This window comes from Notechis scutatus, chromosome 6 (assembly GCF_049901735.1).
Source record: "Notechis scutatus isolate UNSWTSFEM ecotype Mainland chromosome 6, rNotScu1.2, whole genome shotgun sequence".
Taxonomy (NCBI): Eukaryota; Metazoa; Chordata; class Lepidosauria; order Squamata; family Elapidae; genus Notechis; species Notechis scutatus.
This window is the reverse complement of record NC_142014.1, coordinates 40471515-40496360: the sequence shown is the minus strand read 5'-3', so window position 1 is coordinate 40496360 and position 24846 is coordinate 40471515. Positions and strand designations below refer to the sequence as shown.

Sequence of the window (24846 nt, the reverse complement as noted above, 5' to 3'; positions counted from 1 at the left end):
TTGATATTGCTGGCTGGGAATTATAGTTTAGTTATACCTGGAGAGTGTATAGATTCTCTACCTCTGCATGAGGATCTGGGAAACATATCCATAAACAGAGCTTCTTGTCCAGAACTTTCTAAAATCTAGATACTTCTTAATAGGCAGGCACCCTGCTAAAATAGCTAGTTACTTTTAATGGTTGGTATCTGACAAGAATAAGGCTCAGGTCTAATAAATACCTTGCAAAGAGTATTTCTAAAATACTGATTGTTCTCCAAGAATAAAGCAAATCTTAGTAATGTTCTGTGCTAAAGACATATGCTTAAAATATGTTCCATTGCTTCATTTTAGTTTTAAAATTATTTCTAGGAATCATAGCTGAACTGGGAAATCATAAATACTGTTTTGAAATAAATTTTAGCATAGAATATCTGGTAATCAAGAAACACATACTAATCTTGCTGGTTAAGGTATTTGAGATTTTCTTCGTGATGCTTTGAAAATCTAGCCGGCATTAGCCCAGGACGTTGGAAGGGTTCATGTGTCAGATTATAAGAATGGTTTGCTCAGTCATGGTGAATAAGTCACATTTGGCTGAACCAATGTATACCTACATCAAACTATAAGGTGGCTTAATGTGACATGTCAATTCATCTTTGTGTTAGAATTGAATAGATAGATTGAATTCTTTGTTGGCCAAGTGTGATTGGACACACAAGGAATTTGTCCTGGTGCATATGCTTTCAATTTACATAAAAGAAAAAAATATATTCAGCAAGAGTCAAGAATCATAATAATCATAATAGTCATAGGGTACAACAAGCAATCAAATCATACAAGGAAACAGTCAATATAAATTGTAAGGATACAAGCGACAAGTTGCAGTTATACAGTCACAAGTGGGAGGGGATGGGTGATAAGGAGTGATGAGAAGATTAATAGTAATAGTAATACAGACTTTGTAAATAGTTGGACTGTGTTGAGGGAATTATTTGTTTAGCAGAATGATGGTGTTCGGGGAAAAACTGTCCTTGTGTCTATTGTTCTGGTGTGCAGTGCTCTGTAGTATCATTTTGAGGGTAGGAGTTGAAACAGTTTATGTCCAGGATGTGAGGGGTCTGTAAATATTTTCACAGCCCTCTTTTTGACTCATGCAGTATACAGGTCCTGGATTGAAGGCAGGTTGGTAATAATTGTTTTTTTTGCAGTCGTAATTACTCTCTGAGGTCTGTGTCTGTACTGTTGGGTTGCAGAACCATACCAGACAGTTATAGAGGTGCAGATGACAGACTCAATAATTCCTCTGTAGTACTGTATCAGCAGCTCCTTGGGCAGTTTGAGCTTTCTGAGTTGGTGCAGAAAGAACATTCTTTGTTGTGCTTTTTTGATAATGTTTTTGATGTTAGATATCCATTTTAGGTCTTGAGATATGATAGAACCCAGAAATTTGAAGGTCTCTACTGTTGACACTATGTTGTCTAGTATTGTAAGAGGTGGTAGTATAGGAGGGGTTCTCCTAAAGTCTACCACCATTTCTATGTTTTTGAGTGTATTCAGTTCCAGATTGTTCCAGTCGCATCACGAGGCAAGTTGTACAATCTCCCGTCTGTATGCAGATGATTTTGGTTTACAGTTCCTGTTAGCAATACATGGTAAACATGAGGATGGGATAAATTATGTAACCCACTTGCACAACAAAAAAAATATGACACAAACCATTATTTATTTGTAATATCTCACTCTTATATGTAACTTTTTCCAAAGTATGTCCTGCATTAAAAAGCATCAATAGGTTTGTTTGTGTTTTTCTCAGATAGAGGGTTTCAGAGAACAAAACTATAGCCCTATTCATACTGTCAGTAAAACATATATATAGTGAATTAAAAAAATAATGAAATCTATTTGTCAGATGAAACAAACTGTCTTATAATATGTTAGAAGATTGAGAGTATAATTGAGAGTATACACGACAAACTACTCCTAAAAATAAAATCCTATGGTATATCTGGACAACTGAATAACTGGATAGAAGCATTCCTATCAAACAGACAACAAATGGTCAAAATCGGGAGAGTCCTATCAAATCCAGTACCTGTCAATAGTGGTGTCCCTCAGGGCAGTGTTCTAGGACCAACTCTCTTCATACTCTACATAAACGACCTCTGTGATCATATTAAGAGCAATTGCGTTCTCTTCGCTGATGATGTAAAGCTGTTCAATACTACAGACAATACTGCTACCCTACAAAAAGATCTTGACTATGTATCCGAATGGTCAAACAAATGGCAACTTCAAATCTCAACAAATAAATGCTCTGTCTTACATATTGGCAAAAAAATCAGAAAATAAAATACAAGCTGAATAGTCAAGACCTTGTTGATGACCCAAGCTCTGTAAAGGACCTTGGAATACTCACCTCTAATGATCTGAGTGCTAGAGCCCACTGCAACTACATAGCCAAAAAGGCATTAAGAGTTGTTAACCTAATCCCACGTAGCTTTTTCTCTGGCAATATCACACTACTAACCAGAGCATACAAAACATTTGCTAGACCAATACTCGAATACAGTTCATCAGTCTGGAACCCTCATTACGTATCTGATATTAGCACAATTGAGAAAGTCCAGAAATATTTCACAAGAAGAGTTCTCCACTCTTCTACTCGTTGTAGAATACCTTATGCCACCAGACTTGAAATTCTAGAACTAGAAAACCTTGAATTACGCCGTCTTCGGTCTGACTTAAGCATGGTATATAAAATCATACATTGCAATGTCCTACCTGTCAATGAATACTTCAGCTTCAACCATAACAACACAAGAGCACACAATAGATACAAACTCAAAGTAAACCGCACCAAACTTGATTGCAGGAAATACGACTTCAGCAATAGAGTAGTCAATGTCTGGAATACTCTACCCAACTCTGTAGTCTCTTCCCCAAACCCCAAAAACTTTAACCTTAGACTGTCTACCATTGACCTCACCCCTTTCCTAAGAGGTCTGTAGGGGGCGTGCATAAGCGCACCAACGTGCCTACCGTCCCTGTCCTATTGTTTCTCTATTCTTTTATTTTTCTTATATGTACCCATCTCATGTATTCACAACTATGTATACACTTATACTTATTATCTTGTAAACAATTGGCAAATCAAATAAATAAATAAATAAATAAATAAATAAATAAATAAATAAACAAATAAATAAATAAATAAATAAATAAATAAATAAATAAATAAATAAATGTCTTTTAAGCCTGTATATTTTTCCATTACATTGGCATGTCCTTTTTATGTAATATAAGCTTAGGTTTTTTGGTTAACAATAACAACTATTAATGATGGGATAAAAATTGTGCAGATATGTTTACGAAGGTGTACCAAACAGACAAAATACAAAAACTATTTATTTCAGTTCATGTGTAAAAGATATTTATAATGGTGGAGTCCCTTGGATCCTATGGAAGAGTATAGAGGCTAATTGATGAAACATATTGTGAAAGAAATTCTGTCCTTTTTCTGCACATACAAGGTGGTGGTTATATTATAATCTCACAAGGCATGTTTCATTATTTTTACAGCATGGATCCATCAATATAGTTTATCAAGCTTTCTCATATCTGTTTTTCCAGTTACATCCAATATTATCATTTGCAACAGCATTTTTTTTCTTTGCTGCAACCGTTTAAATGGTTCCTCTCATTTAGGAAGAAGTTGAAAATATATCTCATATCCAGCATAGCTTTAGAATGCTGTGCACAAGATAATTATTTTTAAAGAAAAGAATTGCATTCAGATAGCCAAATTATAAAGATATCCAGAATAATGCCTATTATGGAAAAATTGATACATTTTATTCAGATTTCAATATTGGATTGGAGTAGCTATAAAAGGAACTGACTGTATTGAAAAATTCTGAGAATGTCTAGCACGACAGAAACATGATCCACAGACATGACTAATAATTAAGAGAAATGTTTCATTCTGCCAGCTAGAGACAAATCATGGCCACAACACCATGTAACCTATTTGGAGTCATCTACTTTGCATTACAGTCTCAGACACCTATCTAGTGTCTTGATGATTCAGAGCATGGGATTTGGTTGCTTTTCATTCTAGCCTGCTATTTTCAATTACCTCAAAGAAACCCCTCAGTCAGTGGGAATAGCAAAACTGCTTTAAAATATAGTAGTATGATAGATCTCAGATGAGTGTGAAGATGTTGCTGAAATTCTGGATAAAATAGAATTGATTATCTTTTAGACTATAGAGAGCCAGTTTGGTGTAGTAGCTAAGGCTTTTTGACAAGAATAGAAACTGGGAGACTGGGAGTTCTAGTCCTGCCTTGGTTCAGACACTCTGGGAAGGAGTTAAATGCAATCCACTTCTGAAATTGTGTGAAGAAAACTGCAGAAACTTGTCCATTTACTTAAAGGCACACACACACACACACACACACACACACACACACATTTCAGTCTGCCTTAGCAACTCTCAGAAACACTGTAATCATAGGAACTATTGTTCAACAATGATTCTATTATATCTGACAACCCTTCATCATTTGTATTTTTTCTTCTCACATATGCAGAGCCTGACACAGATCTCAGTGATCTCCAATCAAGCCTGAGCACAAAGCTTCAGAACTCTCATAGGTAACATACAGGCAGAAATTAATGCGGTACTCAGTTTATCAGGCAGCTTCTAGCATCCATGCAAGTGCAATAATCTGAGACTACTCTAATGCCATGTCTAATATCTAGAATTTTTTGTCTTTCTTATCAACAATTGTTAAATCAGCAGTATTATGTGGCAAGTGCTTGTCTGTTTGAGTTCTAAAATCCCAGAGTACTTTAGCTTCTTAATTTTCTATTACTTTGTCTGTGTCTGTGATCCCACCATGCCAACCATGGTATTTCTTGCAGATATTCCAATGTATCATTGTTGCTATTTGTAATGCCATTGTTTATAGTCAGTTTGTGAGATCTTGCAGTAATATGTAGTGGCACACTGTTTCTTCAGCTTCTTCTTGAATTACTATTTTTATTGATATATTAATCTTGCATCATCAAAAATTTGATGGATTATCAAATGATAAACTCCTTTCTCCTTTCCTACATAGTGTACCAAAAGTCAAGTCTCAAATGCCAATCACAATATATTTTATTAATTAATATTTTTCAGATATATTGTTACCTACATAAAGATTTTAAAATGCTATGGGGTCAAATAAAGAAGTTTTTAGAAGAAAATCTATTTGAATTGCTTATGGGGCCTGATTTTGTCTACAGGCCTGAATTTTGATACACCCTGTATATAAACATAGAGGAAATAAAAAGAGGTCTAACTAACAACAACAAAAGAGTTACAGGGAGAAAGCCCAGAATTATAGAGGTGTGGTCAGGAAAGGAAAAGCTCAGAATAGAGAAGAACAATAAAAATGTTTTTTAAAATATGTTCAAAATAAAATCCACACAAAAGAATTCTATCTGTTAATGAAAAAAGCTAAATTCTAAAAGTTAACAAAGAAAGGAGACCCTTATTTTGAATTCATTCTTCTCAACAAAACCCAAAAGTTCCACTATCAAATTATAAGGAACAGGATTAAGGGATAAGATTAAAACTTGATAGCAACGTGAGCAGGGAATTGTTCTTTATTTGAATGAGTTGAAATCTATAGTGTGAAATGAATTGCATTCTAGAATACTGAAAGAAATAACTGATCGATTGGCTAAACTGTTTCATATTGTCTTTAAGAACTACAGGAAAGCTGGTGAAATGCCAGATGATGAAGAGCAACAAATGTTGCCCATACCTTAAATAAGGAGGAAAAGGAACTGTTAATTGCTAAACATATCACTGAACCCTGATGACACTAAATATTATTGATAAGTCATTTCTGTGCATCATTAAAAATTGGTTCAAAAGTAGAAAGCAAGAAAATTCTAATCAATACACACCATAAATTTAAAGTGGCAGTCCATCATAAAATGTTTTTTTCTATGCCTCATGTTCAATAAATACTTAGTTTTTCTTCACATTGTTATCTTTAATTACCCTTCCCAAAGGGCAATTCCCTAAATCATATTAACAGACTTAAAGATATTAAATCAAAATGACGTGTAACTACTATATCTCATGAATAAGTGTCCATATTTTGCACTTCCATAACAGTAAGACTGACAGACAACCCTTTGTAAATGAAAAACTGATTATTATTTTTCTACAACAGTAGAAACAAAGCAAACAGTTTATGCAATCTGAAGATAAAACACTACAAAGGGGCCAAGCAAGAATGTATGCTTGTTCAATTTAATCCTTTTTATGAATTATGTTGTTGACACTTTTGCCGTTTCAGATTTCCATCCACCACCTCTTGTTCATTGTTCCATATCTATTCTTTTAGGTGAATATTTTCTCTACATCTAAAATTGGGCTAAAAATTGGGATATTTTTGATCTATTAGAATAGAAAAGGCCTTGAAATTACTTAATTATCCAGAAAGGTGGTGGCTTGAACAATATGCATATAGAGAGCTATCCATTTGGAATTTAATTTGTATTCATGCTCTGAGTGGGCCGTTGGACTAGATGACCTAAATGGCTCTTTCTAATTATATGATTCTGAGATTTTATGATTCTATGATTCTGCTTTTCTCCTGGTGCAAAATTTGCACTGTTTCACAGCATGCCTCATTGCTTTTTATAATTACAAAGAGATGTCTGGGCTTGGATGTATTAGCCTCCATGCAAAGAAAATTATTCTTTCTATCTGGGAATAGCTATAAGCAGCCAATGAGCATTATTGACCAACTTGTCAATATTTTCTAATAGGAATATTCTGTACTGCATTATTATTGATTCAGAATGATACACTTTAGTACCATTCAGTGCCTCTGGTTTGTGAAAGTAAAAGTCTCTTGGATAATTAATTAATGAGACTAGTTAGTGTTCGAGAAAATGCATATATTTTCATGTCACGCTTATTCAGCACTTCTGTAAATCACATTCTATTTTCTTGAGATTTTGTGGTAGGTAATGAAAATCCCTCCCCCCCCCCCCCACCCCAAGGTGAGATGGACATCCATGCATATTCTGAATCCTTTTTTCCTTTTCAACCATGATCACTACATAATATAACTAGATATGTATGTACAATTTTTGATAGATATGAAATATATCTCTACATATATAACACTAATTTGAACACAAAATGTCTTTTTATTCAATTAAAGGAATAATAATAGTATCATGGATGGTGAAAAGATGCTTATTAATTTTTATTTGATGGATGTCCACATTAATTAGGGGAGGCTGAATGAATTTTGTAGGCCTTTTATCAAGAAGCTGCTACATTATTAGTGGGGGATATTAAAAGCATTGCAAATAGGATATGCCTTGTACATATGAAACATTGATAATAAAAGGCTTCTAAAAATTTTGTTCAGAACATTAATCAATTACTTGATTAAAAGAAACAATGCTACAGCTTATCAGAATTCTGATAATTTCCCCCAAAGCAGATGACATTGTTAAAATGTTGAAAAATGGTGGAATTCTTATCATTCTAATGCAAAAATCTAACATCTTTGTGATTGTTCCATTTTGGCAGAGTTATTGCATAGCGAGTTGTGAAGTTTTTCATGAATAGATTAGTACAATAAAATGCAAAGCAGTAAGAGAAAGGGAGATAATTTTCACCTTTTTTCAAGTGAAAAATGTCAATCTTTCTAAGTTTTCCTTTGCTGTATGAGAGATCGCTATAAACATTATAAGCCACCTTGAATATTTATATATTCAGAAAGGTAAGTATTCACTTAGCTATACGTGAAATAAATACATTCTGAGGACTAAAAGCAGTGAAGATAATTGAATAGCCTTCTGAGTGTGAATTTGTGATAGAGTTAAATTAAATGTATAGAAAATATTGTGCAGTGAAAGGATTTCTTGGACTGGGAAAAGAAAGGAAATTCTCTTTCTCACTGTCAATGTACCTAAAATATTAACAACAACAATAACTACAGCCACAGCAACAATATAAAAATCAAGGAGTGAAGAAAAATATAAAGCATAAACATGTATGAGCCTATTCCTGCAAGAAAAAATTATATCTCATTGATTAGGCTCAGGGAAAAGTACATATAATTTTTGAAAGTACAAGAAGTTATGGCTATAGAATTAAAGGACAAAATAGGCATTCCTAGAGTATTAATGAATGAAATGAATAATTTGCTTTAAGCTTCTCTATAAAATTTTACATTTTTTGTGAGTTAAAGTCAACTTTACGTTCAGCTGCCTACTTACAGTATATTTATACATGATGCCTATAAAACAAACAAGTATTTATTTTAGTTTTACCTACTTATTTTTCACTGTAAAATGAATAGTGCAATGATTCAGTTGGGTTATATACCTGATAATTCATCACTTCTAGATCAAGAGTTTCCAACCTTTTGGACCACTAAATTCATAATTTTAAATCCTGTGGACCACTAATATGAATCCAGCACGCTGCTCGCTGAAGCGCCTGGACTCCCAGTGATGGTATGGCACTTAGCTTGGCTTCCTGTTTCTGAAACCTTAAACACTCAAAGAGCCATTTGGACCCGTTTTCCACAGAAAACAAAACACCGGGATCTCTCATCTCTCTCTTTCTCTCAGTATCTTTTTCTCATCTCTCCCTATCTCATCTCTCTCTCTCATCTCTTTGCCTCTCTCTCTCTCTCATCTCTTTCTTTCTCTCTCTCTCTCTCTCTTTCCCTCTCTCCCTCCCCCTCTCTTTCTCTCTCTCCCCCTTTCTCTCATCTCTCTCAGCCGGGCCAGCAGGTGTTTTGGGGCAGAGAGGAAGTTGCGTGTCTCCAGTCATGCAGCACCAACAAGGGCCAGAAGAAACACCCATGAGATCCAGCAAGAGAAGAAACACCCATGAGATCCAGCAAGAGATCAACAAGGGCCAGAAGAAACACCCATGAGATCCAGCACTTTGAAATATGGAGCGAATCTCTATCCCCCATCCTTCCCTTTTCAGGCCAGGTGAGGAGTGAGTGAGAGGGCAGGGTAAGGGGTGGGGCCAGTCAGTGGTGGATTCAGCAGACAGGAAGCCATAGAAGGGGGAAGAACCCTGATAAAAGCAATTAGGAGTGGCTCAGTAGACACATGTAACACCTCTGCTATACATTAATAGTAAGCTTTCAAATGCAGTTCAAGATGCAGATTGTTGCCACAAATCCAAGGAACTATCCCTTAGATCATGGGATCTCAATGTATACTTTTTAAAGTATTACTGTATATGGGACTAGGAAATGTTCTTTCTCTTCCACAGACTTAGGTTAGGGAATGTATTGTATCCCCTGAGTGTAATTGTGCCATTTATTAAGATATAGCTGTTTCCTATCTATTGACTTCTTTTATCTGTTTTATAGCAATAGCACATGTTTAGCTTGTAAGCTTCATTAGAAATTGGGTGGCTTTCTAAAATTAACCTAAATAAATAGAAGTTTTAGAGGCAAGTTAGGAATTTTTAATATATATATAAAGGATGTGCATGTTGTTTGTGGGCTTCCAATAGATAGCTGGATGATCACTCTATGAGCAGATCTGTGGAATATATAGGCCACTGGTTTTCTCAAACCAGTCTTCTTTTCTGTCTTGATCAGTTCACCTGCCCTGGTGGTCTTCTGTATCTGTCTAAAAGATAGTCTCATCTTAGAATAATATTGGTCTACTCTTCACTGGGGGGTTTCAAACAAGGGCTGTTGGCCATTTGTCTGAAATGATTTTGTGGATTCATGTGTTGAACTGAGGGTTCAGTTGGATGACCAATAAGAGTTTTCCAACTCATACATTTTATAAATCTAAGATATCATAACATTCAGTGGCCAAACAAAACAGAATTGAAATTAATCAATAGACCCATATATGGGATGAAAATCCTTCAACACACAAATAACAGAACTGTGTTTTAATTAAATTCTACCAATGATCCTTTTTAAAATGGATTCTTCAAGAGAATCTTCTAGGAACCATATCTTCTGAGTATCTTAACAGTAGAAGACTGTTATGATACTCACAAGTTCCAATTTTCAGTCTGTAGTAAACAGTTATTCAAAATATGCAAAAGAGAGAATAGGCACAATGTATACAATTCAAGTTGAACATAGCCATGTGTGAGATAATGGGTTTGCTGGCTAAGAGGGACCATATGCAGATTGAAATATATAGTTATTAGGCTATTCTCAACTCAATGGAATACAGGCATGATTTCTAAAGGAAAAATATATATTTTATTTTGGTATTATTTTAGATAATATTTAACTCACTTTACAGGTTGCAACAATTTGCTACAGAAACATCAAAGAACCCATGAAAATAATATTACTTTGTCCTTTTTATTTGCTATGGAATTGAATGGGTAGCATTAAATACTAATGGTGGTTTCTTTTTCTTCCTGCTGTATTCTGTAAGCAAAGAAGATTAGATATCTGTGTTGCTATAATTGCCAGAAATAGGAAGCTGGAGTTGATAAGCTTGGCTTCCTATATAATCATTTCAGGTAAGCTGCTGACAGCTGGGAATCAGATACCAGGAGGGACCAGCTGTGTCTTGTAGATGACCAAATTCCTCCTCCTTTTTCCTCTTCCACCTCCTCCTCCTCCAGGTGAGATTTGTAAAAGAAGAAGGCAATTCAACCATTCAGATTTAAATACTTCTTTTGTATATTATTTACACCCAAGATTTTCTTTGTCTTTATTAATATGCCTAGAGGGATGATAACAAATTTGGTTAAGAAGACAATTAATTATATCCAGATAGCAGTCTCTCTTCATTCCCTGTCCATACTGTGAAATTCAATTCCTCTTTTGCTTTTTAAAATTAAATTAGGGGTGTTTCTTGCTAATACTGTAGAAGTGATTTGCTGATTTGCCATTATTTATTTTAAGATTTCTTTTTAAATTTCCCAGTGAGAATCTCCCATTCAAGCACTAACTAGCTTCTTGAAAAGCAGCCCAAGTCTGCTGGATGCTTTTCTATCCTGGAAAAGTAGAGAAACAAAAATGAATTTCCATATCCTCTGTAATCTTAAAAGGAGAGATGTAAGATTGTTTGTTTTAACAGTTGATCCATACGCTTTTTTTCATTGCTGCTAGATTCAATTGGTAATTTTCACCAAATGCAAGTAACTGATTTTCATTAATTGAGCAGATGATGTAGAAGACAATGAACAGTATACATAGAATACAGATTCTAAGGATACACAGAACTTCGATTCTAAGGGCTTGTACAAACAACAATGGAAACAAGTCCAACGGTTTTCCAACATCTTCTGGAAGCAATGGAAGCAAGAATATACCTATCTACCCTACAAGACTGCTGTAAATGGAAAACTAAAGAACTGAACCTCGAAGAAGGGGACCTTGTCTTGTTGAAGGACAAGGATGTGCATCTGAACTCATGGCCCATGGGACTTGTGCACCAAGTCTTTTGCTAAGACTTTTGCTGCTGAGAAAGACTGAACTCGAAAGTTGAACTTCAAGCTTTGCATGCTTCATATCTACTTCATTGTTGCATTGTTTGATGCTGTGTAACTATTAGTTTATTTTAGTTAATAGTTAGCCGGTAGTGGAATTATAATTCCAGGCAGAGAGTGTGCTGGCTGGAGTGGATATTTAGTTTAGGAAGGAGAGCTGCCCCCTTAAGGGAATGCTTTTCATACATTTCATGGGAAATGTAGTTAATGCTTCATGGGAAATGTAGTTCATGTCATGTGGTCACTTCCGTAATCCTGATTGGCCACTAGGTTAATCTCTGGTTGGGCTGGGGGAGTGTTTTTAGCATTCTTGTATGGATCCCATCATTGGGCAGGAAATTTCTTTTTGTTCTTACATCATGGGATAGAGATCACCTTCTTTTCACACTATTGAGGCAAATATTGGACATTGGATGAATCTCTACATAAAAAAAACAAGCAAACAAGCAAACAAATAAATAAATAAATAAAATAAGACTCAAGAACCATCCCACCCCAACCCCTAAAAGGACCAAATGGGAAAGACTGCAGCGATGAAGCCGTTAAGGCCAACCTCTTCAACACATTCTTCAGTTCAGTCTTTGTAAACAGCAATGGCTCATGCCCCACATTTCCTAGTTGTACCACAACTAACTGTAATGATCTACTACATATTGACGTTATAGAAGATAATGTAGAAAATATACTATGTAACCTAAAACCATCCCTATCTATTGTTCCTGATGGATTATATGCATACTTATTTAAAAAGCTCTCCTCTGCCATAGCAGAACCCCTAAGCATTATATATGAGATATCATTCAGAACTCTTATGGCACTTCCAGATCCCCTCATAAGTAGATTACTGCATTCCTGTCAAACAGGCAACAAATAGTAAAAATAGGGAGCGCTATATCAAACCCTGCTCCAGTAAACAGCAATGTCCCCAAGGCAGCGTTCTAGGACCCACACTCTTAATACTCTATATAAATGACCCTTGTGATCACCTTATAAGCAACTGCATCCTCTTCACAGATGATGTAAAACTATTCAACACCATTGACAATACTACTGTCCTTCAAAGTGACCGTGATTATGTATCTGAATGGTCAAACAATTGGCAACTTCAAATCTTGACCAACAAATGCTCTGTCCTACACATTGGTAAAAAAATTCAGTACACCAAATACAGGATAGGCAGATATGACCTCATTGATGACCCTCACTCTGTCAAGGACCTTGGAGTACTCATATCAAATGACCTAAGCACCAGAGGTCACTGTAACAGTATTGCCAAAAAGTCATTAAGAGTTGTAAATCTAATCTTACGAAGCTTCTCCTCCAAAAATATTGAATTGCTAATTAGAGCATACAAAACCTTTGTTAGACTAATACCTGAATACAGCTCATCTGTCTGCAATCCACACTGTATATCAGACATTAATACAATTGAGCGAGTCCAGAAATATTTCACGAGAAGAGTACTATACACCTCTGCTCGCAACAGAATACCCTATATCACCACTCCTGGATAGAGTAGTGGAGTAGGATAAATTGGGTTTTACAAATAGGAAATTTGAATACTCTAAGCAAAATAAAACTTCACACTAAAAAGAAAGCATGTCTATTATTAATGTGATCGGGTACATACTCACAAATGGAGGTAAGTGCCATGCTACCTTGGTATGAGCTCTTATTTCTGATTACACAAGACTTGTAACATGAGAATTGTTCCATATTTTTTCTGAAATGAAAAAAACACAGCATATATGCTTGCCAGAAGCTATCAGGCGTTCATTTTGAGACCTGCAGAGAAGGATGATCTTGGAATGCAGCACTGCCATCTGGGGGACGAATTAGAAAGCCAGCAGCTAAACTCCTGGCTAACAAGCAAACATTCTTGCTCATGCAGACACATGCACACAGACTGATGATGTGCTTATCCTAAACTGTGCACGAAACAACACTTTTCCCTTGGGTTAGTACTTCTTTGGAAAGGCAATATTATATTCCACTTTGATACAGAATTCCTCCAGAGCTGTGCTTCTAAAGGCATAAAGCAGCATTACCTTTTTCATGTTTCTGACATCTCTCTTTCTCTCCCCTCCACTCCCTTTTTAACTTCCTTGCTTGAAATACTCTATTATGCCTCCTTGCACGATTACAGTAAACAAGAGCAAAGGTGATTTGCTGATTCTAGTTAAAAATAGCCGTGGCTCCGGTCTTCTGAAACTCATACCAAATAATAATACAGAAATTATCATAACCTTCTCTCTTGACACTCTACTGTACACAGGCACTCAGTCTTTACATATAGCATTTCCTTCACAGCCTTAGCTTTGTAAATAATAGCTTTCTTCCTTGACTACCTCAGGGGATGGATGGCAAGAAATGGCCTATGCTTCTCCCCCATAAAGAATAATAATAAGGGCACTAGGTTCACCCGCCCTTGCTAGAAGTAAGGTATTTGAAAAATGGGATTTAGTGTGTAAGCAGCATTTATGTTTAAAATAAATTGCTTCCATTCTTTGCTCTGGTGGTCCAAGGAGTACTCCTGTATTTCTTTTCATAAAAGCAACGTTTTGTTGTCTAAGTCAATTGCCTGAATAAAAGGAAAGCTACAATTTTGCTGTTTATATTTTACCATTTATAAATGATTCCAATCTTATTGTGGCATAAAAGATTATGATAATATGGAGTCATGCAATAATCTGTTAACATTACGTTACATCTTTTGTATCATCAGTTCATAGTGGCTTCTAAAATGATATAAAAAGGACTTACTGTGAAATAAATCATAGAGTTGGAATGGATATAAATTTGCTTAGTAATGAATAAATGGCTGCTGAAGTTCCTGTTACAACATTGATGTAACATATGCATTGCATTCTTCATCTTGACTACTGTGTTCTGTATTATTCTCATGTATGTATTGCTAGCAAGGCTCTGACCATAACTCAGAATCTGGTAACGCCCAGTTTATCACAATTGCTGCCATTCTATGCTGTCCAGGCAGAAAGCGTGAGGATGAAGCTTCCTCATGATCTCTTCCGTAGGTTCATTTAATTTCCCAGCCACTCAGGATTTAAGCTTTGGAAAGGTTCAGATTTGCATTTAGATTCAGCAACACTGAGCCATGGTGGCACAGTGGTTAGAGTGCAGTACTGTAGGCTACTTCTGCTGACTGACTGCAATTCCGTTGCAGAGATTTGGCAGTTCAAATCTCACCAGGCTCAAGTTTGGCTCAGCCTTCCATCCTTCTGAGGTGGGTAAAATAAGGACCCAAAATTGTTGGGGGCAATATGCTGACTCTGTAAACAGCTTAGAGAGGACAGTATATTGCTCTATATAAAGTGCTATTGCTATTCAAAGGAAGAACTGAAAAACCCTTGTCATAGCTGCTGTTGAGCAGAAAAAGTTTGGGATATTGTTCTTTTCGGAAAAGTTGCAGCAACCTAAGCTTCTTTGCCCTTACATAGCTGCTAATTATTCTTTAGGTGGGAGTAAAAGGAATACTTTTTAATGGGTTTATGGATAATAATCTGGAATTAGAGGGAGGTAATATTGCTGTATTACTTTACTTGCCAAGATTGAGACACTGATGTAGATTGTGATGATGTAATTGCTTTAGCTTTCTAAGCCATATAAAGACAAATGGGTCATCACAGGAAGTGTGTTTAAAAATAGATATGAATATCTTGGTAGTATTAAATCAAGAAGTGAAGCATTTCATCATGGCATGTGAAGCTGAACAGTCCAATGAAAGACTGCTTCCAATAATAGGGAACCAGGAAAAGGAGAAGCAAATTCACAACCCTTCAAGAGGACCTACCAGTTGAAATAATAATACCTTTGAAGAGCAAGAGGAAATGAGACAGAGAGTTTTGTTGTGCTGAGTCAGGCATTCTTCATTTTCTCAATTCAAAATGACTCATAATTAACTTAGAAATATGTGGTGGGAACTACTGAATCTGGCTTAGTGAGAGTTTAAAAAGCCTCATAAGAAAATATAGATATCATTTTAGAGAGTAAGAGAGGTACTAATAATTGGTTAGAAATCAGATGCAGAGAATAAGAATAAATACATCTCAAAATGGAGGGATGTAAATAGCAAGAGTCTCTTACATATCTTTTAAAATTATTCATTTTTTTGTCAGAGTAAGCAATGCAGTAGCCAAAAATTCATCCATCCAAATGATCATAGCAATCAACTTTATGAAAAAAGAAATTCCATTCTCTAGATCATTATAGGAAAAATTGTACGTAAGATTTCCATTGCTATAATTCATACAAACCCATAATAGAATCCAACCTTTAATGCTAAGTATACTATTTGCCATTCAATTTCCAAAAATTACAAGAACTGTAAATGGTGCATAAAATGGCATTCAAGATGCTTTTCTGATAAAAGGTTATAATGTTTGATATAACCTGGAGAAAAATGAAAGTATATTCAATGATTTTATAATCATAAAATATAGATAGGACGTTGCTTTTCTTTCATAAAATTTCAGATTATTTAATGAAACCGATTGGCAGAAAATAACATTCAGAAGTGCTTTGTCTCTTAGAGATCAGGATTAATTTGTTTGTTCTTCTTTTCTGTAAAAGTTCGAATGGAAAAGGTAATAATAGAATTAAGTAAAAATTGGATAAGATCGGAAGTTGAATGTAAAAAATGAATATATAACTATTGTCATATTTGCATGTAAAAGTGATGACCTGGAAATATGTTGTCCACTGAAAAGAGCCTTTTAGTATCTGCAATGTGAAAAATTGAATAAAACTTGTTAAAAAAAAAGAAGTGCTTTGTCTCACAGGACAGTGTTAAACCATGGAATGCCTAGCTTCCAAGATGATGAACTTGGAAAGTCTTAAATGGCAGGTGAATAAGTGATCTATAGTTTTTGAACATGATAATTATATGTTGTTTTAGTGTCAGAACACAATACTTTTCAATGCAAATGGCTATGTTGCGTAATTAGAGCTTTCTATTGTGCAGTTCTGTTGGAGGTTTTCCACTGGCTGGGGAATAGTAGGAGTTGAAGTCTACACATCTTAACTGGCCAAGATTAAGAAAACCTTGGCTAGGCATTTGTTTGGCCACTGTATGGGCTAATAGATAGAAAGGCTGCTTTATCCTTTTGTAAAATGGTCTTTTTTGAGCAACAGCCCATTGGGAAGCAAAGTTATTGGATTGGGAGAAGAACTTTGCTGCAGCATCTCTTTGAAATAGGCTTAGTCGATCTCAGATTTTTCAAAGACCAGCTCTAAAAGTCTTGCTAAGTGACTGCAAAGAAGAATTTCTAAAAGGTGATCACACATCACACAGTTCTCCCATGAGCTGTTCAGAGCATCCAGTAGTGGGAGGTGCTTCAGTCTCTGCATGTCTAGGCTGGGCTTAATTTGTGGAATGCTCCTCCTCCTCCACAGAACTCCTCCCCAGCGTTCCCCAGTTTTGGCTCAGCTTCATTGAGGATAGGCAGTGCTTTTTGTTCATCCTTGGCCAAAACAGAAGAATTATTCAGCAGGTTTGGAAATAGTCCAGTTTTTCTTTTTTTCAGGCTTTTAGCCTCCAAATCACATTACGATCTCTCGATGTTAGCTCTCTCCATCTGGCTGTCGGAGATCGTTTGCATTTTCGAGCAGTGCCGTTTCGTGCCCGAAGTGGTGGGCACCTTCAGCATTGCTCCGAGCCCCCCCTCAACTGCTTGTTCTACCCCCTGCCATTGTGATTCCACATTGCCTTTTTCTACATAGACAATAGCGGCGTGGGCGTTTTCGCCCTCATCCGAGTCATATCGTTTGATTTTTTTTTCCCCTCAGAACATCATCTTGGTATGGAAAGCATGAAAGCTTAATTCTTTCCACCCCTTTCCTGGCTGTTTTTTAGCCACAAGAGAAGCCATAGGAGGCATTTTCTCCACGCGGTGGGAGTTTGTTGATGGGAAGCGCGAACGCTCCAAAAGTAACGGCCATTGTTTTGCCTTTGTTTTAAAGACCGTGTGGCCACACTATTTGTAACTAGAGCTGTGTGAGGTAGTTTTCCTTCCCAATCAGAGGTTTCTCTTCAGATAACCTAAGGAATTATTACACCTCGTTTTCTTATTAGATTCAAGGCCATCCGTGCATTATTGTTGGCTTAACCCTTACAGCCTTACCCACCCAGTGGCACAACAGCGAGCACCCAGGCCCGTGTCCGCCTGTGCATGGCTTTTACTGTGAAGAATTTTCTGCAGATTCTTTGGTTATAGTGCTCTTTCTCACGCTACTATTCTTTTTTCTCTTTTAATGATCACATTCAAATATAATCCTGATCTTTTGAAAGAAATCTAAAATGCTGGGAGCTTTTCTTATTCCTTTCTTTAAAGGTTAGGAAAGCTGGAAGGCAGAACCTTTGCTCAGAGCAGAAGAACATATTTCAACAAGTTCACAGTTGGGTCAATTTTGAACAGAAGAGAGGCTAAGCTTCACTTAACAGCATATAAAGCCATCTGGCTTATGTTGCCTGAGATAAATGTTAAAATATCATAGCTTTTTCCCCCAGAATATGTATTATAAAGAAATGTAAATCATATGTATGTATGTATGTATGTATGTATGTATGTATGTATGTATGTATGTATGTATGTATATATCTTTTGATGTATAAAGAGATAGAAATTTATATTTCTTATATAAGAAGTACAAAATATTTTATAGATCATATGTAAAACATAGATTAGATTCACACTCTGTGAAGTTTCTAAAGTTTCATTTGTGTGAATTGACATTACGAAATAAACAATTAAAATACAAATGTGTGAATTCTGCTGGATTTTTATCCAGTTCTAATGCTAATTATTGTTAGTCATCCTGCATTCCACAGGATCCATTTGTTACCTTTGTCACCCTTTGTTTCTATGAGTCCCAGAGTTCACTATTCAAAATTCATGTTTCCGCTTGAAAATCAATGGCATAGCTTCCTGATATATTTAGATGAAAAAGTGGCTGTGTACCCAGGCTTGGGGCTTCAAATGTATTTACAGCCCTGTTCCTTGGTTTTACAATAAGTTGATCAATTATCAGAGCTCATTTTTGTACTTATTTATTTTGCAGCTGTTTTTATTGTTTAATGTTTTTTAAATGTTTTATAATTTTAGAATAGTAAGCCACCCAGAGTCATTTGGTTAAGTTTGGGGGGGGGGGGCTATAGAAATTGAAAATAATAATAAAATAAATAAAAATCCTATTGTATGATATGAAGCTTAGACAGGATTGCAATACTTTTAAAATCTCAAAACACATTCCAGAGCAAAACCATCCATTGATGCATCCATTTAGCATTAACTGTCAGTGTAGGACATAAGCCTTCATGTGAAATATTGCAATCATAATTCTACTTTTCCTCTTATGAGTATACTTCTTACATGTAGTCAAAAAGATATATCAATTACTGTCTCAAGAGGACATTTTCTTTCCACGGCCATCCTATAACCTTTCTCTCTCTTTCTTCCAAATAGTTATTTTGAGGGGGATGGATATAAAAATTGTTTTTCCTTTAAGAACTCCAATAGTAGTTGTAGAAGTAGTAGTAATAGTAATTCTATCTAGGACTCTCCTCCCCCTTAAAGTAGTAATAGGATTAGTGACACATCATTGCTTTCCATCCACTACAATCAGCTGAAAACTTGCAGGAAATATATAAAAGTCCAGCAATGCCAGTTGTGTGAGGTAAATTGATTCTTTTACCCTGAACCTCTGACCAGTGGTGGAAGCTGAACAGATTTCTGCTAGTTCCCTTGGAGTTCTGTAACTTGTTGTTCATTGTTCCATTACACTGCTCCTGTCAGATCACACTGACAAGAGGCAACCTCACTTTTTTCCCCTCCATCAGAAAATCCACAGTGAATACAGTGGCGGCAAGTCAATAATTCCTATTAAAAGTCAGTAGAAGAGGAAGGAAAGTAAATAATTTTTCTCAGGACACATTGTCCTTCTTGTGCAGAAAAAATAAAATAAAATTATCCTTGCTGTTCTGTTCATGCAGGTTGTTCACAACTTATGACTATAATTGAACCTGCAGTTACCATTGTAAGTTGTGCCGGTCATTAAACAGGTCATTGCAGACTTGATCTTTTGTCATTTTTTTTGGTGGTTGTTAGGTGAATTTGTGGTTGTTAAGCAAATGTTGAGACTGATTGTAATATGAATGGACCTAGGATTGGTTTCCCATGAATGGAAGAATTCCTTTTGTTCCTGGAAGACAGAAAAAAAAGCAAGTGATCTCAATCATCTAGGGACCAACCTTTCAGAATGGTGGGGTGAGGGGGAGGAATACTCGGATAGCAGAGAGTGGAGAATATATTTTCTTACTCCTCAATTGGAGCCTTCTGTGGAATTTCATCCAGAAACTGGCATCAGCTAAATTATAGACAAATAAATTGCCTGGGTGTTTTATTGACGTTTTTTAGCAGAAGAAATTTTCCCACAATCTCTTGGAGACAGGAGGCCACTTAATGTTCTAAATGTTCTAAATCATAGCATGTTTGTATATGTGATGCTATGATTTTCTAACTTTACAACAGGATGGTCACAGTCCTTTTGTACACCCTATAGATGGATATGGCATTAAAATGCTGCCACGATATGGAGAGAAGCAATCAAAACACATATATCTGGTCAACCAACATCTTCATTATGAACTCCAAGAGGCCAATTAGGCAAATTGCAAATGCCTATATAGATCATTTATTCTTTATGGCTTGACAAGCATATAAAAGGAAACTTAGTTAATATCACTGGAATGTTAGATAAGTGCATATTATTCAGAATGGCTCTTCTGTTTCCTTAAACTTGTACATAGCTAAAGCCAAAAGTCCTATATTATCCCTGAAAAACCTCAAATAAGGTTGAATGTAAACATTAGATGTGAAACCCAACAATAAAAAATATTTCAAATTATTTAAACAATAAATTGAAAAGAATCTTTAAATTTTTGTTTTAATAACAAGAAAAGTGGTTTGATGGGTAGCCTTTACAGAGCAAAACTTGGTCAAACAGATTGGTATTTAAACTAATAAATTAATAAAATGAAATTGAAATGTGGCTTTCTAGTTCTTTCTACAAAATTGCTGTAAATGGAATAATTTATTCATTTATAGGGATGCTTTGTCCAATCCTCAAGGAAGTTTTAATCTTTGTATTTATTTTTTATATTGCAACAATTGCCTGTCTTATCAGACAATTCAAGTGTATTATGGACTTAAAAACAATTAAACACAGATACTACATGATTTTTGGAATTAAGAATCCAATAAACAAAGGAATAAACATTTGTAGTGTTTGATAATTATGAAAATTATTCACCAAAACATATCCTGTCTATTTATTTTACTATGTGTTTGAATTGTTTTAAATGTTTTGTAAAACATATCCCAAGGAAAAATCCCAAGAATCATTGATAGTTGTAAATATTTTAAATCGTTTATTTCAGATTAATATTGATATATATTAATGGTTAAAAAAAGACTGCTTGAGTGTATAGGAAAATATAAAAGACATAAGAATGAATATTATTGTGATATTGATATATGTTGATGTAGATGAATTCCTATGTTAATAGTTTCACAGTATTTTAAGCAAATTAATAATTTATTAAGAAAAAAATCTATAAGAATAAATTTATCTAAATTATGGATATAATATGAGGGTGGCAGTTTTAACTTTTCTAATTTTTATTTTCATCATTAGACATCTATTTTAATTTAAATTCTCAATGGCTTTCAGATGTTCAGTGTTGTAGGAACAATTAGAATGTTTTTATTTAGACACACAAGCAACATTTTAGGAACTCTGCTCCTCTTTTAAATTCTATAGTTTCTCTCATAAAATAAAATCTTACAAAATAAATACTATCCTTTATTGCAGAAATAATTATTATATGTTATCTTTGAGAAATGATGAAGCATATACATAATGTAGACTGTTAATCACATCCTAAACTTATAATTTGGAATAATCCCATTTTGAACCTCACAGGAATTTTCTTTCCCTTTTCCTGGGCAAATCAGTTAATTAGCAATAATTTTTTAAACCACTTGAGTTACCGCCAGGGGAATTTGAATTATTTTAAAACACAGATGATAGTGTAGTTACTGCTTTTAATTTCACAATTTGGTTCAGATGCCTTAACTAACATCCATTATTTTATTGTTGTAGCTATTTTTTTATAATTCATAAAACTTTCAGAGTTGTTGGGAGCTGAATATTCTTTACACCTATATAGATAGAGTAAAATTAGAAACACCACATTTTTTATTGATATAATACACAAGAAAAACAACAAGGAGATACCATTGCAACATACCATGCATACACATTTAGAACATCTGATTTATTAATGCTAAAATGAGTTTTGAATTATGCTAGCCTACAAATTGTTTATAGGCAATTAAAAATAAAAAAACTATATTCATTTGCAGGATCTTTGGATTAAAGAATTGAAAAATCCCAACCAGCAAACTAATACCTAAAGGACTTAGAAGATGATATTATACATATTCTTTATGATCTTGTGATTGAGTCAGTATTTTTCAATATATGGTTGACACCCAAGAAAAATAATTAAAAGAGTTAGCTCCAGGGGTGGGATTCTACCAGTTCTCACCTATTCACTAGAACCGGTTGTTAACATTCTAAGAAGTTCGCAGAACCGGTTGTTAGAAGAAATTATTGGCCTAATCCTGTAAGGAAGGCAGGAAGGAAACATTCTGGTGTTGCTTACAGAAACTGCCTCTCCATTAACCCTTATTACATTCTTGGCAGGACTAGACTTCCTGTCTCTGGAACTTCTCTGGAGTGTTTTTCCCCTCCTTTGCTGGTACTTTGCTTATGTGGAGTGACCATTCAAAGTTACAATGGCACTGAAAAAAGTGACTTATAACCATTTTTCACACTTACGATTGTTGCAGCATCCCCACAGTCATGAGAGGCCAGGCGAGGAGATGGTGCCTCGATGTGAGTGATATTGAGTTGGCCACACCCAGCCAATAACATGACCACCAAGCCATGTCCACCCAGTCACATGACCACCAAGCCACGCCCACCACTTAAGCCATGCCCACAGAACCAGTTGTTAAAAAAATTGAATCCCACCCCTAGTTAGCTCTCAATGGAACTGTAAAATGTTGGAGAGGACTCTTGCACATCTGATATGGACTTGCTCTACTATGTCACTGTGTTTTGATATTTCCATATTTGCTAATATAGTTTGTGGAAAAAAGAGGAAGATTCTACCAGAATTTAGAAATTACACTGGGAGGAGCCTGCATTCATCGACTTACTCTGTTTTATATTGTTAAAAACATTGAAGTGAGTCTGGAAACAATTGGCCAGCCAGGCTGTTATTTTTATAAAGGTGTTATATAATTTCATTCATTACTGATGTATATTCAAGCATCTGGATCCTGGTCACTAAAAACTTTTAGGCACTTTCTCAATGCACAACAGCATGGAGCTTAGAAATGCCATAAAATAAGTAAACTAAAAAACAAACAAACTCGGACAAAGAAAACTTTGAGAGTTTTTCTAGAAAGGTTTTGGCAGTTGTTTTAAGGTAAAAACTTGAATAAACTGCTAATGGAAAATTAAGGACCAATGTGTTTAATTTCATTTCCAAACTATCTAAAAATAAGTACTAGGTGCATTTAAAACATAACATTGCATTCAGAAGTTACTATCCCACTCAGAAGATTGTCTATAGACTGACAACATTTCTATCTTGTCTGAATTCAGTTGAGCTTTTCACCCCAATTATCAGATTCAAAAATGTTCAAGAGCAAGTGATAAAGAACAATAAAGCTGGTTGTAATCAGCGTATGGGAAGCAGCTCATTCCAGAGCTCTAAATCACCCATAGCATTGCTTTATGTAAATTTATGAGCTGTATGTTTATGTAAATCTTTAAGTAGATGTATGTTATTTAATAAGATGAAATTCCATAGGCCAGAATCCTTGATTTTGTTTTTTTAAGCAAACTTTATTGAATATACAATTAAAATAAATGAACAAACACATACACAACATAGAAAAACAAAGAAAACAAAAAAAATGAATCAAGGGCAATTCCATTATTAACAGTTTGTGGTTCCTTATTTGTTATCATTATTGGTGTCATATTTACAATTAAATCTTAATGCGAGTATATAGTTACTACTGATGTAGCTTAATCTCCTTTACAGTTTAATAATGTTTACTATTATATTATCTATCTTTGTTCTATCCAATCGTACCAACCTTCCCAACTCTTGTAATATTCTGATGATTCTTTATCCTTAAGTGCAAGGGTCAATTTATCCATTTCTGCACAGTTTACTATTTTCTGAATAGTCATTTCCTCTGTTGGAATATAGGCTTGTTTCCAACATTGTGCAAAAGCTAATCTAGCTGCAGTAAGTATGTGTAATATTATATATGTGGCTTTTTTTGGAAGTTGTCTATTGAATATCCCTAATAGGAAGAATTCTGGTTTTAATTCAGTCTGCTCAGCCGTAATTTCCTCCAACCATTTTTTGATTCTCCGCCAGTATCTTTGGGCTTCTGTACAGGACCACCACATATGATAGAATGTTCCATGTTTCTTTTTACATTTCCAGCAATTCGGATTCATGTTAGGAGACATCTTTGCTAATCTCAAAGGAGAGAGTTGCCATCTGTAAAACATTTTATAGGCATTTTCTTTATATGTTGCTGATTTTGTGATTTTATTATTCCTGGTCCAGACCTTTTCCCATTCTATTAAAGTGATGCTACATCCTATATTTCTACTCCAAGTTATCATATTGCCTTTGACTACTTCCTCCTCTAATTCTATCTCTAATAGGTAGTTGTAAAATTTGGTTATATTTTTTGTCTGAACCTAGTAAGATTTTATCTAATTGTTGTGGCTTACTGTAGATTCCAAAAACTTTCTTATCCTATCTATATCTATTTTGTATTTGGAGGTAAGCCCACCGATCAATTCGTAACCCTTGTTTTTGGAGATCTTGCCATGATTTTAAAGTTCCTTGTGTATCCAGTCGGTCTTTATATTTTATCATCTTATTAATATCCAGATTGTTCGGATGTATCTTCGCCTCCATCGTTGAGATCCAAATCGGAATCTTTAGATAGTGTTTTTTCTTTATTTTATTCCAATTAGCCAATAAAGAGTCTCTAATTCATGTCTGTGGAAGTAATTCTGTTTGGTTTTCCCCATGTCCCATAAGAACACATGCCACCCCCTCTGTAAATCATGGCCTTCTAGAAATAATATTCTTTTATTCAATAAATTTACCCATTCTTCCAGCCATAGTAAGGAAGCTGTGCTGTGATATAGTTCCC

The 24846-nt window shown here is 35.1% G+C and overlaps 1 long non-coding RNA gene across 1 annotated transcript in view; it reads left to right on the top strand.

Moving 5' to 3' along the window:
• The window catches only part of LOC148130183 (uncharacterized), a 58023-nt gene that overhangs the window by 9521 nt on the left and 23656 nt on the right, over nucleotides 1-24846 (top strand). Inside the window, exons 2-3 of the long non-coding RNA XR_015750215.1 lie at nucleotides 4572-4635; nucleotides 10532-10636. This is a non-coding gene — a long non-coding RNA (uncharacterized LOC148130183). The remainder of the gene's footprint in view (nucleotides 1-4571; nucleotides 4636-10531; nucleotides 10637-24846) is intronic.